Source organism: Eurosta solidaginis, chromosome 1 (assembly GCF_040869045.1).
Source record: "Eurosta solidaginis isolate ZX-2024a chromosome 1, ASM4086904v1, whole genome shotgun sequence".
Lineage (NCBI taxonomy): Eukaryota > Metazoa > Arthropoda > Insecta > Diptera > Tephritidae > Eurosta > Eurosta solidaginis.
Genome location: NC_090319.1, coordinates 255,935,756 through 255,948,292, shown reverse-complemented (window position 1 = coordinate 255,948,292; position 12,537 = coordinate 255,935,756).

Here is a 12,537-nt window from a genome sequence, read left to right as displayed (position 1 = left end):
TCGGCCGGTGTGCGTCTAATCCTGGAGAGGTGGGCGCACCGGGTCGATCTCAGTGGGAATAGGTGTGTGGAATAGAAAATAAGCAAATAGACGAGATTTCTCGTTATAATATGTATGATTTATTGGGTAAATGTGGAAATAGCAATAGTTACAATATTACCTGAATAAACGCAAAAATACGGCAGAGATCGTTGGCGGCAGATGCGTGCTGTACGGCTGTTGAAATCCAAGAGGCCGGTTGTATAGCAAGCTACAACCGTTGACCCGCAAAATCCTCCGTTTTGGAGGGGAAAGGCACCCACACATCAACCCCGACATGCATATGCATGAGTGCTGACAAAAAGCACACATACACGCGCATGTACATGCATGCACATGCATGAGGGTGATGGTGTGGGTGGTTATAAATTAATTCGAGTATCGAGTATCGATTTGCAGAGTTGCATTGGGGGGGTCGCAATCAGATGCGGAAAAGTTAGGCATCCTGCCTAAACATGCCGGCCCCCCTTGCGATACGCAATATCGTTTTCCGCCAATGACCTCCGCTGGAACGAGAAAAATTATTATAAGACTTACACACTAAACTTAATCTAAGTGAAGAGTTCGTCTGCGACGCAACATGGCCGGGAATCCCTTTCGACTTGCTTAGCATGCCACCTGAGCTAAGATGAAAGAATTAGCGGTTATGAACAGTGAAGTGAATATTTCTTGCCATTGAATTATACATAATTCTTAAATATAGAAATTCAGAATGTAATATGTGAATTGTCGATGGCCAGTAAGGCTGGACGAAGAGGCCGAGGTCTCCGTTCCAGAGTGGCACCATTGTTTGTTATTCTTTGGTTTTTTTTTTCTTTTTCGGTCCGGATGAAGAGGCCGAGGTCTCCATTCCAGATTTGCGGTTTTTTTTGTTGGTTGGACGAAGAGGCAGAGGTCTCCGTTCCAGACTCGAGGGTTTTGAGGTTTTTCTGGGCTGGACGAAGAGGCCGAGGTCTCCGTTCCAGCGTATAACGTGGTCGTCTCGCTCTCAGGGCGACTGTGGCAATTTATGGATGTGCCAGGGCGAGTGGCCGTGAGTTCAGGCATGCCTCGATGCGGCACAAGAGTGTATGGAATTCCTCGAATGTAAATTTGTGTGGTGAGGCTATCTTTTTGAAGTGGCTTTTGAAGCTTTTCACTCCAGCCTCCCACAGCCCTCCCATGTGGGGAGCGCCCGCAGGGATGAAATGCCAAGTGAATGACTGGTGGCTGTACTTCGAGACAGCATTGTCTCGGGCTTGTGAAATGAAAGTTTTGAATTCCGATCGTAGGGATCGTGAAGCTCCGACAAAGTTTGTACCGTTGTCGGAGTAGACGTTTTTGGGACATCCGCGTCTAGATATAAAACGGGCAAAAGCCGCAAGAAATGATGGGGTGCTGAGGTCAGTAGTGGCCTCCAGATGAATCGCTCGTGTGGAAAAACACACGAAAAGGCAGACATAGCCTTTGGATAGTCGACACCCTCTGCCGCGGTAACTTTTAATGTCGAAGGGTCCGGCAAAGTCGACTCCAGTATTCGTGAATGCACGGCTGAATGTCGTGCGTTCGCGAGGGAGAATACCCATAAGTTGGGTCTGAGCACGCTTTCGGTGTACAGTGCAAACTTTGCAATTGTGAATTGTAGCCCTAATCATGGTTTTGATGTTAGGTATCCAGTATTGGGTGCGTATCAGACGCAACATGAGTTGATTTTCCCCATGCAGACTTTGTTGATGAAACATTAGGACTGTAAGACGGGATAACCTGCAGTTGTATGGGAGGAGGATTGGGTGGCGTTCATTAAAGGCTAAGTCCTTTGACGCCCCGAGTCGCCCTCCTACCCGAATGATGCCATCTTGGTCTAAGTAGGGATTAAGTGAAAGTATTGCACTTTTCCCTGCAATTGGTTTTCCGGCCTTTAGATAATTATATTGGGAACTATAATGTTGTTTCTGATAGATTTTAATTAAAAGTCGTGTAGTGGCCTTAATTTCATCAGGGGAGATTAGGTCCGACATGACCTGGAATGAATTTTTTGTTTCGGGGTAGGTTCTTCGGTAGAACCTCATAACGTATGATAAGACCCGTAGAGCCCTAGGTAGGTCGGAAAAGCGTTGAAGAATATCGGTAGGATTGACGGTTGTTGTTGCGCAGGTCTTTGCCCTCTTTTCCTCTGCGGAGGTGATGTAGTCACTTTCTTGTGCTGGCCATTGGGAAGTGTCTTCTTGCAGCCAAGAAGGTCCCTGCCACCACAACGAATTGTTGACCAATTCAGACGCAGGTAATCCTCTGCTACCTAAATCTGCTGGGTTGGACTCTGAGTTCACGTGCAGCCAGTCCCTATGTCCGACCATGTCGATGATCTTGGTGATCCGATGTGCGACGAAGGTTGACCAGGAGCAGGGCGGTTTCCTTATCCATGCGAGGACGATCGTTGAATCCGTCCACAGGTGCACTTTCACTGGTCCCAACTTGAGATTCCTGAGAATTGATTCGGTGATTTCCGCTAACAGCACGGCTCCGCAAAGCTCCAATCGTGGAAGAGAAAGAGTTTTCACTGGGGCTACTCGGGTTTTGGCTAGAAGTAGGTTTGTGCAGACATTATCATCCGTTTTGACACGCATGTAAATGACTGCTGCATAAGCCTTCTCGGATGCGTCACAAAATCCATGGATCTCGATGTCGGTTCCTGGTGAAAAGTTGACCCATCTAGGTATCCGGATTTTGTCGATTTCGTGGTATTGGTCGGTGAAGGTTTTCCATCTTTCCAGCGTACTGGTAGACACTGGTTCGTCCCAAGCGGTCCCTTCTAACCAAATACTTTGCATGAGTATTTTTGCCACAATCACCATTGGTGCCAGCCACCCTAATGGATCGAAAAGTTTGGCGATTGCTGATAGTATCGCTCTCTTCGTAATGTTTTCCGGGTTGTCCAGCGTCCCTGCGTTAAAATAAAATAAATCGGAGAGGGCATTCCATCGAATGCCTAACGCTTTAACTGAACTGGTATCTTCGAATGCCAGGAAGTTTTCATTGAGCAGGTCTGCTTTGGGGATGTCCCTTAGAATGTCCTCTGAATTGGATGTCCATTTGCGAAGTGGAAAGCCCGCTGAGTGTAGGACTTGACGAATTTCATCATCCACCCGCTAACACGTCATCTACATACATGTATTCTCGTAGTATGTTAGCCGCTGTAGGGTGTGAGTTTGACACGTCGTCTGCCAGTTGTAGGAGCGTTCTTATCGCGAGATATGGAGCGCAATTCACTCCGAAGGTAACCGTCTTTAATTCGTAAAGACTAATAGGGTCATTCGGGGAAGTGCGATGCACAATACGTTGAAATTTGGTGTGATTTTCGTTCACCCAAATTTGTCGATACATCTTTTCGATGTCGCTATTGAATACGAAGCGGTATAGTCTCCATCGTAAGATAAGTATGGGTAGATCGGCTTGTAGAACTGGGCCTGGGAGGAGAATATCGTTTAAGCTATTGCCGTTGGCCGTAGGGCTCGAGGCGTTAAATACTACGCGTACCTTGGTGGTTGTACTTTCTGCTTTTACAACGGCGTGGTGGGGCAGGAAGTAATGATCCGAATCGTCGGATGGGATGTTCTTTTTTAATTTTCTCATATGTCCGAGCGTATCATATTCTGACAACACTCGAATATATTCTTTCCCTAAATCTGGATTTTTTATTAGTCGCCCCTCATTCCGGAAGAATTGAGAGCAGGCGCGTTTCAGGGACGGTCCCAAATTAATGTTATTAGGGTAATCCTGCCTGAATGGTAGTGATACGGTGTACCTTCCATCTTCATCACCTTTCGTTGTTTCTTTAAATAAGTTTTCGCAATACCTTTCATCTTCAGTTAATATTTTGTTTTTTGATACATTTTCTACCTCCCAGAACGCTTTGAGTTGGTTGTCTAACGCAACCTCGTTGTAAAAAGACATAATGCTCTTCGTTGGATTCGGTGCTTCGATACGACCGGTTAGTATCCAACCGAACACTGTCTCTTGGGCTAAGAGTGTGTTTAGCACATTCTTCTTTATACCGCTCATTATAATTTGGGGATATATGTCTCCGCCAAGTATGAGGTCTACGTCTTCGTTGACGTAGAATCTCTTGTCTGCCAAAACTAAGTCTGGGAATGCCTGCATAGTCATTGCGTTGATATGGCAGGATGGAAGATTCCCCGTGAGTTTCGCTAGAACTAGTACGGGTGTAGTCAGGCTGAAGCAGGGATCCACTGGTGAACGTAGTTCGATGTTGGATGCTTCTTTCACCTGAGCTGACACCGCATTTGTGATGCCTGAAACATGGGCATGCATTTTCCTCGCTGGCAAATTGATTCTGCGTTTCAGTCTTTCAGTTATAAAGGAACATTCAGACCCAGAATCAATTAATGCCCGCGCGGAGAAGTCGGTACCATTATGGTGAATGTGTACGCGAGCAGTTCCTAATAGCACGCCTGTGCTGGAATTGGCATGGCAGGATTTGACATTGTGATTCGCAGAGAAAGGTGGTTGTCCCGATTCCTGCCTTTTCCTTGCCTGTGCCGAAGTTGATGGGGCATTATCCGCATCTTTGAAGGGATTTCGTACCGCCGGTTGCTGAAGTGTGTCCGTATGCAGGAGCGTGTGGTGACGAGAGTGGCATTTGGAACAGTTGTATGAACTGGTGCACCTCGTCACTGTGTGTCCTGGGGATAAACAATTCAGGCAGCCATTTGTGGATTTGACGAATTTAGTCCTTCCTACCGGGTTTAAATCGCAAAAACGTGAACAGTTGCGTAATCTGTGCTCCGTAGATTTGCACATTTTACACATTGATTTTGTTGTTTGCTTGGTTACTTTGGTTTGAAAAGCACCAAGTCTTTTTGTAGGGTTTTCCGTCGACTGGCGCGACGTGTTTGATTTTTGCACTTTAGAAGTGGCATTCCCTGTAAAACCAGACACGGTTTCAAGTGTCTGGAAACGATTTGACAAGAATTTGTCCATATCCTCCCACTTGGATATGTCCGTCTTGTGGTCAATGCTCTGCTCCCATAGAGCCAACGTATTTTCAGGTAATTTTGTCGAACATAAATAGGTAATAATCGCATCCTAATTTGAAACATCGATCTGATGTGTTTTTAGAGATGCCAAGCAATTATTTATGTCGCGCTGTAAGGTTTTGATAGAGCTGCCGCACTCGCTATTTATCTTTTTTCAATTAAACAAAATTTGTAGTTGTGAGTTCACGAGAATCCGTTTATTCTCGTATCTCTCACATAGGTTTTTCCAGGCTGTTTCGAAGCCTTCATTTGTCAAAGGACATTTCTTGACAATGTCCTTTGCCTCACCTTGGGTTTTTTGATTAAGGTGAAATAACTTTTCTACCGGGCTTAAGCGACTGTTATTTTTATAGATGGCCGTGAACAGGTCACGAAACGTTGGCCAAGATAGGTAGTCGCCCTTGAATACCTCAGTATCGCAAGCTGGCAGGCGGATACTGTGTTCGCGTCCGCGTTCTCCCTCAGGTTTGACTGCCCTATCTTTTTCCTCCTTCAATTTGGCTTGAAGTTCAGCCATGTTTGACATGCATCTCAGGAATACGGCATATGCCGCTTTATGCTTGATCTTGACCGCTGCAATTTTCTTTGCGTCGAGCGTGTCAGAGCCAAGCAACTCCTCTAGGGCGTTCTCTGCTTTTTCCCACTTAGCTTGCAACTCTTTTTGCTGTATTGTAAGAGTGTGCACAGTGTGCAGAGCCGCATTGATGTCATTAAAATCGGCCTCGAATTCGATTATTCGATCGGCCAATCTAATATATGATTCCATGTTCATGGACTAAAATTTGTGATCAAATTAAAAAGGGGTTGTAAAACTGAAAAAACCTGTGCGAATCACCCAACCAACAATGATTAAAATATAGAAAAAACTCTTTATTTAACGCTTTCAATTTGTTTATTTTTTCACTGACTTTGCAGCTTATTTGTGCCGAAAACCAGGGAGAAGGGGAGAGCAACAACAACGTCTTTTGTGGAATTAAAGGGGGCCACTCGCCACTTCAACGTTCAAATTTGTCATAAATAAGTGCGCGCGCTGTTATAACTCGACGAAAAGTGTGAAACCGTGAAATAGATCTTATGCAACAAAGAACAAAAAACTGTGTAACAAGGTTGATTAAGGAAATTAGTGAAAATAATAGTGACGCAACAGAAATTAAATTTTGCCGCAGTCAAATGGCGTGAAATTTTTGTGAAAGTGAGGTTATGTGCACCTCTTCCCTGTGCTGTGTCTGGAGAGCCTTACCGCTGGTGGGGGACAGACCAGATAGTCACAAGGAATCTTAACCGACGTTAATGCAACGCGTTTGCACTTATTTTCTTTTTTGGCACTACACAGTTTTTTCACACTTTTCGCGGTTAACTACAATCACGTATGGCACTTTAAATGATTTTTCGCACTTTTTATTTATTGTTTTTAACCAACCAAAAAAAATGTGGCAAGAAATATTGCACTTACTCTGGCTTTTTATGGCGATTTGTATAGTGGTGCTTATGTGGTAAGATGGCTTGATGTCTTGCAGTGGCTTCCGCTCGCTGTCGATTGCTCAGTGATAGACGCTGATGTGAAAATAATACTTTTTTCCCGGATAACTTTTTTATGAGGAATTTTTAAGTGTATGCGGTCAGCTATGATGCTTTGTTGTGGACTGTAATTTAGGTGCTGTTTCCTTTCTCGGGGAGATAGGACCAAATGTTCGGCCGGTGTGCGTCTAATCCTGGAGAGGTGGGCGCACCGGGTCGATCTCAGTGGGAATAGGTGTGTGGAATAGAAAATAAGCAAATAGACGAGATTTCTCGTTATAATATGTATGATTTATTGGGTAAATGTGGAAATAGCAATAGTTACAATATTACCTGAATAAACGCAAAAATACGGCAGAGATCGTTGGCGGCAGATGCGTGCTGTACGGCTGTTGAAATCCAAGAGGCCGGTTGTATAGCAAGCTACAACCGTTGACCCGCAAAATCCTCCGTTTTGGAGGGGAAAGGCACCCACACATCAACCCCGACATGCATATGCATGAGTGCTGACAAAAAGCACACATACACGCGCATGTACATGCATGCACATGCATGAGGGTGATGGTGTGGGTGGTTATAAATTAATTCGAGTATCGAGTATCGATTTGCAGAGTTGCATTGGGGGGGTCGCAATCAGATGCGGAAAAGTTAGGCATCCTGCCTAAACAAAAAGTTTTTCAAATTTTTATCAAGAGTCTCAATATCAGTCCACACGTCAAATTTCAACATTCTAGGAGTATTATTTACTAAATAATCACGTTTTTTGTGTTTACCAAAATGTTATATATATAAAAGGTGGGCGAGGTTATCATGCGATTTCGGTCATTTTCAATAGCAATCTATACTGGGTCAATATAAGCTCGTGTACCAAATTTGGTGAAGATATATCAATATTTACTGAAGTTTTCGTGTTAACGGTCATCTCAATATTTACTCAAGTTATCGTGTTAAGGGACAGACGGGCCGACGGACGGACGGGCAGACATAGATCAATCAAATTTTCACTGCTTATTTTGATATATAGAAGTCTATATCTATGTCGATTCCTTTATACCGGTACAACGAATCCAATCAAAGTTAAAATACCCTGTGTACAAGTGCAGCTGGGTATAAAAACGGTGAAGCGTTATAAGATTATCTTGAATAGCTCCGAAATTATGATGAAAACAATCCCGCAATGATGCGGAGATTCGGGAATGTCCTATGTTGATCCAGAAAACAATGGAGGGAGGGGTGTGACACTGCTTCCACAATGGATTAGACTTCAACCCAAGTGACCAGGATACCAAATATTATTGATCTGAGTGAAATAGTCATAAAGCATGCACCTTTTTCTTTGAAACGTATACAAAACACTACTGAAACAATTAGGCATATCTTATTTGCCAAATTGGTTTATTTAATCAAATTAGCGTCAACTGATTTTTTTTTTTTGTTTTTTTAAAGACAATTTTCCTTCTTTGCATTTTTTAAATGCTCCTTTTTATGTAACGGACACATATTTGCTTTGATGTGTTGCCTTTATATTGCTATCGAACACGAAAAAATTAGAAGTAACAAATAGCGCCTTTTTTTGGTGAAACGAAATAACCATGAGTGACAAAAACGAACATCCCAAAATTTTAACTTATTATAAATAGCTCCTACTTTTTATGTATTGTGACGAATATTAGTGACACTTACGCCCCGATTCTGAGCGTTTCCGGTAAAATAGTACCCAGAACATTATGTCACCAAATATCGTTACCAGCTCTTTTGTCCGCGATTCTGGCCCGCGTGGTAACGCTGTCTTCACCGAAAAACTCACCAGTGTCTGTGGAGAAGTTTGAGAGGTAGTTTTCTTCGCTTTCACGGTTGCCACTTTTGTCCGTTTGGACCAAAATTGGTCCCTTCCAATCCCATTTGGTCCGCTGGTCCCTTTTCTTCAATTTTGCTCCTTTTTAGGCAGTAGCCACGATTGGTACTTTTCTTTCTTTTTCACTCAGGTAAAAATTCACAATATTGCCCAAAAATTCGCCACACTTTCGTTAGCTCCCATATAATTTGAATTTACTTCAATGGAACTCTCACCATAAAAAAATTGCTCAGTCAATAAAATGTACCAGAACAATAAAATTTCACCTAGGATATAATTTATACCAGGCAATAAAAAGAAAAGTGTTGGCAAACACATTGTCGTTAATTGTTGATGAAATAACCGAATAATCAAAAAAAAAACTCTTGTTTTATAATAATATTAATAACAGCTAGATATTTCGATCGGTTATACAACACTATGTAAAATATATGAAAATAAAAATTTCTTCTCGCCTAGCATAGCTTATAGCGAGCACTCTGCCGTGAGCCTAACACTTTCAAAACTTATACAAAGAAATTCTATGCATTACTTCTCGTTTGGCACTTTGATATTTAAATATTTATCACCCAGCGCAATGAGTTCAAGGAATTCCAGGACTATAGTGGTGTTAAGCCACGCAAGGTAATTGAAAACTAAGTATCTTGGCACAAGAAATATTTTAACTCGAAGACAGTAGGAAGCAAATGCAAAAGAGATTTGATTTCCGAAGAAATGTTTTGTATAAAATTATTCCCGAAGGTGCTAGCGGAATCCCTGAGGCCTGGGATCAAAACTCATACTTACTGAATCTAGGCTCTGATATGAAGTTTGAACGTTAAGGGAAAGAGTAAGCATCTATAAAAATAGCACTAATAAAATTGCGTAGTTTCATTTATGATTTACTGAGTTTAACACATACATAGATTTGAACCGTTTCTTACTAAAACCTAACTGCAATATACATTTTATTTCATTGAAATCAACAGCATAATGCTAGAAACAAGAGCTTTGTGACCAAAACTAGGTTCATAACGTTTAGTTGGTGAAAGACATAGACTTTATCCTATGTCAAAATAAAGTACCATTTTTTGTTGCATGCACATATATTTGTTGTTCAGCTTGAGTTAAAGGATTCTTCACTTTGTGGAAACATCTTAAAATTTTGTATTTTATACTAATAAAATAAAACAAAAATTTTGTCCTTTTTTCCATGAATTTTGGTCCCAAATGAAAACATGATGTGGCAACCGTGTTCAGTTTACCTAAATGTTTCACTTGTAGATACAAGGTTAACGAAAAAACGGGACGATGTGCATATGCATATTAAGCATGATAAGTTTCTACATAGGTATATTGTAATTTATTCTATAAATGTATATAATGTAAACAAATATGTATAGCAAGAGGCAACACTTGTTTACTGTTATCTTTATTTATTTGCGCTTACAATTCTTTATTTTTCAATTTTGCCTTTTTCTAAACAACAACTGTTGTGTGATTATTTCGATGTAACCACCTACTTTTGCGGGTAAAAAAATATCCGGCTACTTTCGCGGGTAGAATACCAAAAGGGTGTAAAAGTTGCCACATGATTTCGTTACCGTGGTAAGTAAGTGGTACTCACATCACTAGTCTGATGCTAAGTAAGTGAAGCTACAACAACAATAAAGCAGGCAGTTACTTGTATCTACATAAACGAATCAATCATTATGTCTACACATATGTATGTACACGCAGCGGAGAGAGACACACAAACACATGCATATATTTTATCTGAGATGCTCCCAAAAGTAGGCAATTATCTGTGGAAGTATCACACACATATACACGCGCATATGAGAAGCTATAACGTGCATCTGTTGTTATGTTATAGCTGGAAATTTTATAACTGGTAGCAAATTCTAGAAATAGAAACGCCTAGAAATATGTCAACGAGGAAACCACAAATTATAAAAGTGGCGGAAGCTGAGGCACAACGATTCAGTTGATTTAAGCACGTTATCTGTTGAGCAGTAGAAGTACTTTAATAAAGGCTATTTTGCATTATTGAATAGTGGAGTTATTAATTCAACAGTTTAGTGACTCGAACGTTAGTAGAAGGTTGCAAATAAGCGGAATTGCACTAAATTCGTTACAGTATTGTTACCGAGACAGTCTCATATTGCTTGAAACAATTTTTTTTGTTATTGATATTAAAGCAAAATAACAAAATTTTCACAAGGTGATAGTTACTAGGTCATGTTCCTCAATTTCACTCCTCCATCAGCTAGCTTCTCAGGACCTGGGTTTTGAGCTCGAAAACTTTTTAACTCGATTCGAAAAAAATTTAATTTAGTTCTGAATCAGTGTTATATATGTATGTAATTGCATGGGTAATTGGAAGGCCGATACGAACCAAGTTATCATTAATAATAGGGCGCTCATATTTTAAGAAGTCTAGTTTGCCTTCTTGCCTTCTTGTCTTCTTCCGGCGGCCACCGTGGTGTGATGGTAGCATGCTCCGCCTATCACACCGTATGCCCTGGGTTCAACTCCCGGGCAAAGCAACATCAAAATCTTAGAAATAAGATTTTTCAATTAGAAGACAATTTTTCTAAGCGGGGTCGCCCCTCGGCAGTGTCTGGCAAGCGCACCGATTGTATTTCTGCCATGAAAAGCTCTCAGTGAAAACTCATCTGCCTTGCAGATGCCGTTCGGAGTCGGCATAAAACATGTAGGTCCCGTCCGGCCAATTTGTAGGGAAAAATCAAGAGGAGCACGACGCAGATTGGAAGAGAAGCTCGGCCTTAGACCTCTTCGGAGGTTATCGCGCCTTACATTTATTTATTTATTTAGTTTGCCTTCTTGACAAAGCTTTCGTGTGTGATTCCGAGGAAAAATTAAAAAATTATTTTAACCCTCTAACGTTCATACATATATTTTCTATGTATTCAATGTTTGTTACAACGTTTGCAATGTAATGAAATAATCCCATTTGGAAATGTTTAAATCTCAAGACAAAATACAAGATCGAGTAAAACTTTATTGGTTATAGAATTTGAAAACATGTGATTCAAATGGATACAAATATGAATATATTTTTATACTCAGTTGAGCAGAGCTCACAGAGTATATTAAGTTTGATTGGATAACGGTTGGTTGTACATATATAAAGGAATCGAGATATATATAGACTTCCATATATCAAAATAATCAGGATCGAAAAAAAATTTGATTGAGCCATGTCCGTCCGTCCGTCCGTTAACACGATAACTTGAGTAAATTTTGAGGTATCTTGATGAAATTTGGTATGTAGGTTCCTGAGCACTGATCTCAGATCGCTATTTAAAATGAACGATATCGGACTATAACCACGCCCACTTTTTCGATATCGAAAATTTCGAAAAACCGAAAAAGTGCCATAATTCATTACAAAAGACAGCTAAAGCGACAAAACTTGGTAGGTGAGTTGAATTTATGACGCGGAATAGAAAATTAGTAAAATTTTGGACAATGGGCGTGGCACCGCCCACTTTTAAAAGAACGTAATTTAAAAATTTTGCAAGCTGTAATTTGGCAGTCGTTGAAGATATCATGATGAAATTTGGCAGGAACGTTACTCCTATTACTATATGTACGCTTAATAAAAATTAGCGAAATCGGAGAAGAACCACGCCCACTTTTAAAAAATAATTTTTTTAAGTAAAATTTTAACAAAAAATTTAATATCTTTACAGTATATAAGTAAATTATGTCAAAATTCAACTCCAGCAATAATATGGTGCAACAAAATACAAAAATAAAAGAAAATTTCAAAATGGGCGTGGCTCCGCCCTTTTTCATTTAATTTGTCTAGGATACTTTTAACGCCATAAGTCGAACAAAAATTAACCAATCCTTTTGAAATTTGGTAGGGGCATAGATTTTATGACAATAACTGTTTTTTGTGAAAATGGGCGAAATCGGTTGATGCCACGCCCAGTTTTTATACACAGTCGTCCGTCTGTCCTTCCGCATGGCCTTTAACACGATAACTTGAGCAAAAATCGACATATCTTTAATGAACTTAGTTCACGTGCTTACTTGAACTCACTTTATCTTGGTATGAAAAATGAACGAAATCCGACTATG